The sequence below is a fragment of the Meleagris gallopavo genome, chromosome 3 (genome assembly GCF_905368555.1).
Source record: "Meleagris gallopavo chromosome 3, MGAL_WU_HG_1.1, whole genome shotgun sequence".
In the NCBI taxonomy this organism is placed as follows: Eukaryota; Metazoa; Chordata; class Aves; order Galliformes; family Phasianidae; genus Meleagris; species Meleagris gallopavo.
In genome coordinates, this window is record NC_139406.1 from 60118995 (window position 1) to 60123617 (window position 4623).

Consider the following 4623-nt stretch of genomic DNA (forward strand, 5'->3'; position numbering starts at 1 on the left):
GGGTGTTTTCCCTTCCTCATATTTCATTCCTGCATGGAAATCTGCTCTCACTCAAACTTGTCCACATGCTGCAGTAAATGATTTTCACTCCCTTCTGAATTGTGCACTGAAGTGCCCTCTCATACTACAGTTCTATGGAACAAAAAGGCACAAACACCTTGACTTGTCCATTTACTCTAAGTACTATTTAATGATAAGGAGTTTTCTTGTTGATATATATATAGACCATTTAATCAAGTTTACACTGTAACTACAGTAATAGCTGTTTGTACTGTTTAGTGCAGATTTATGTCATTCTCTCAAATGACTACGGTTTTACTGTTTGGTGCCCACTGTATAAGATCACTGTAATGCTCAGAAGTGATTTTACCTTTCCTTAAAAGGCGTATCAAAATCATGAGCCACAGGCGTGTTTTCAGTTTTTACTATTTCTCAAATCATGTTTGCTACCATTCAAAATAATATGTATGATAAATATGACAAGTTGCACATCTATACTTTTTCCTAATGAGGAAGGATCATAGGGCCTACTTCTACATTGTGGAGAGTCTAGCCCACTCATAATTGTCTGTGTGTTCTCCAAGCTGAATGTGTGTGTGCAACAGTGCAAATGTGTATGCAAATTCCCTAACTGACATTGGTGAGAATTTGTGCTCATATTCTATTTTGAATATCTTTCTGAGTGTGCACTCTGCCCCTTAGATGTCATCATTGATCCGTACTGATGCTTTTGATAGAGCATCTCTTGGCCAACTGAGAAGACAATTGTCAAATAGATGTTGTTCATTATTCATTTCCAGAGACTGGACATCTCTGCAGTAATTTGATATGGCAAGTTTTCTCAGTCTATCAGCAGAGATACAGATGACACACAATGAAAACTAAACCAGAGTTTGTCATAAATGAAATATTCTGAGACTTTAAATTTTTTAAATTCCGTAACTTGAGTAGGTAAATGCAGGGTGGATAAAAGCAAAACTATTTGGCTTTAGTTTAATACCAGATTTTCTGGAAAAAAAAAAAAAAGAAAAAAAAATTGCTTTTAATTTTCATCAGAATAGTTCCATTTTCCCTCCTTTTATTTAATTTTTTCTATTTTTCTCTTTCTTTTGCTCCATCAGTGTGAAAGGACTGTTGAAGAAAATTCTAGAAAACATACACAAATGGTTTAGACTTTCTGATTTCCTCAAGGATATTATGAGCAATTTTGATCACTACAGGCTGCCCGAGTTATACAGTTAGATAGTTGGGTACAGTAGGATGTTTGTTTACATGTCTTTCTTCCATTCATTGCTTCTGGCAACACCAGAGTTTTAGATGCCACTTTCCTTCAGTTTCTATTTGATAATTAAATAAATTAAAAAAATTAAGAAATAATTTAAAAGAACAAGTAAAACTGCTCATTTCCTTTTTTTTTTTTTTTTTAAGACTACTGGAAGTTTTTTGATTCATTTCCTGCAGGTGCTCAATGCTGCTCTTCTAGGTCTTTACAAAGTACCTAGTCATCATAGTACCATCTCCTTCATGTTTCTGATCAGGACAGTGGTTTTGTGAGAAAGCTGGAACTTCAGCCCTAGAATCTGCCCTAATGAAGTTCTAATTAAGTTGGCAGTATCGAGAAAATCGCAGCAGTTTAAGGCTTAACCTTCAAGGAATCTTGAACAGAGATGAATAACAATATTTCTGAAACACTGTGAGTGCAATTGCAGGTATTAATGAGAATCGATGCATGTTCGTTAGAACATCTTTCCACACTGTTAAGTGGAACAAGTCACAGTGGAAATGTATGTTTATGTGCTTCAGAATCAGAGAGATATTCTTATTCTTGAAGGTAATAACGTCGCTAAAGCTTAAGTTAAATCCTACTGTTAGAAGTACTCTGTGCATTTTTTATTTCTCTCTGCAATCCACATCATGGTTCAGGGCTGTACCCACATCATTTCGCTGTTATTGACAATTGCCCAGAAATAAACAGCCTGAGAAGTTTCTGTGCTCTCTGATTTTTTGAAACAAACTCAGATTTATGATTACACTTCTATCCATTTTCTTATTCTTGGAGAGCTATTTGTCTCAGATTTTATATCATGTATATCATTTGGATATTTAACTGCATACATATGAGCTATGGCAACTGCATAAATGCTCAGATGAATTTCACTCCTTTGGAGATCAGGATATCAAAAGCCAATGTGCGGTGAAAACACCCGTCCACGTTTTTCTGTATTATCCTTCTTTAGAATCAAAACAGGGACAATATCAATTTGCTCAGTGCAGACATACTTCAGAACTGACTTTCACCTTTAACATCACTGGATTTTTGTTTCCACCCAAAAATGACTCCATGTTTGTCTTCGACACTGTGGTGGTTTTTCAACTGCAGAGACAGAGCATGTCAGCCAGGCAATCCCACGACAAACTCCACTAAGGACTTCACAGTTAACAAAACAATGAATGAAACATCATTCTGGCACACAGAACAGCTTTCTGCTGTCTTCTGCCGCCTTTTCTTTTTTTTTTCCCCCAAGTGGAAAAGCAACTTCAAAAACAAGGTGCTGTCATTTTAGCAAAGGAGAATTAGGACTGTGAAAGGATGAAGTGTCCTTGCACAGAAAGACTGCAGCTAAAATTGTATCAATATTCCTGTTATAAACTGATAAACACAGAGCTCAGTGAGGTCAAGTTGTACATGCTTGAGCTGACATGCCAATCTGCCAGCAGTCATATGGTTCTCATATGGCGACACGCCACAGATGCCAGGAAAATGTGAGAAGTTTCTGGCTCATTTCATTTCACTCTCCTGAATGCCATGTTTGCCTGCACGCACATACACACACACACTCACATACACAGAGAATGTAGATTTTCTATTTTAAATTGAGCTGTTACAGCTTGTGTACTCCCATTTTCTTAAAGGATTTGTAATACCTCACCCAAACTGATTCCTGAGGCTTCATAGCATGGCTCGTCTTGGAAACAAGTGCAGGCTTTTCTTCTTACAAGCCTTCAAAACACTCCCCTAGCCATTTTTAAATGACATTAAAAGACAGAATTAGAAAAAAGAGACAGACAAGATAACAACACATCATATGTGGATGCATTTTGCACGCTTATAATATACATTCAGGCAACAGAGTCTTAAAAGTTTCAGCTGCCTCCAAATGAGACTTCTACCAAACCTCTCGTGACATGAGAGCAGTTCTTTTATTAATGCTTGAACAGTGGCAAGTATTTATTTCTTTGGTGCTGTTTCTTCAATGTGCATTTTTGTATCAAGAATATAAAGTCTTTGTCGCATGGACTGACACGATACTACATTAACAATTGTCTATATTTGTATTTGGTAAACAGACCACAATTACTCACTGAGTATATAATGCACAATTTACAAATCGTTAAAATATGTATTTTCACATTAGACCATCTTTCAAGCTTTTACAGTCTTTTGTGTCAGGTTCAATTGTCTTCAAGATGAATTGTTTTCCTTTTCCTTCTTTTTAAGTGTTACTAAAGGGAAAAGGCTGAGGCAAATATAACTACAGCCATGCAACATTTTTGATGAAATTAGTTGCTTCTACAAATACAGAGTACACTTCACCCCTGCCTCACCACGTCAAGCTACTGTGATTTTAAATGAACGTGATTAAAATAATTAATACAAAAACATCTATTGCAATCAGGAAAATTCAAAAGGAAAAGAAAAACTACACAATACATATATTGTCTGCTTCTGTTCGAACATACAACTGTAAAAATGGTGGTGAATTCTCCACATAGTCCTGTTTGAAATTAATTCAGCTATGATATCTCACCTGTTTTTGGTCAGAAATACATCTCTTCAAGGACTAATGCTAATTCCAACAATACCAAATTTCTAGGTAGGCCAAAATACTTTAGACTTCAGGGAAATAATTTCTTCTTTTCTAAACCTAGGATTCACTTCTCTGGGCTCACACTGACCAAAGGTTCAAGACAAGATCACCAAATTAAGAAAAGGCAGTAACTTTCTTGTGTTAGTAAATTTAGAGTTCAGGGGTTTTAGCCCCTAAATTTGCAAGATACACAAAGGGAAACAACAAAGAGAATTATCTGTCTTTTAAAACAGGTCCCAACTCTCTGAAATATCAATAGTTATAACTCAGATGTATTTTGTTTTCTTTTACAGATGACTTATAGTGGAGGGACAAAGGTCAACATAACCTATAGGTGAGATAAATTAGGCTTTGTTCCTTGATTTGCCAAAAGTTTTGTGCATGCTTCCTAAGTCTCTAATTATGATATTGTCAAATTCCTCAAATTCGCTAGTGTTTTACACTTGAGCTTTACATAAAAGGAACCGGGAGTGCTTCTCGTGGGTGCTGATCACACATCCTGATGCTGGGGAAGTGCCTTTGCTGGAAGTCCTAACTGTTTTTTCCAGTACTCTAAATTTCATGGAACAGGGAGTGCAGATGCAAGAAGAGAGCAGAAGTGGGCGCTGATATAATCTCATATCCTGTCAACAGGGAGTTTGAGACCTCAGGCAAGCTATATCACGTACCAGAGGTCAGGTTACACTGAACAGTGTCTCAGCTCCTGGCATACTTCACAGGGATGCTCAGACAAAAGACAAAGAAACCATGATAA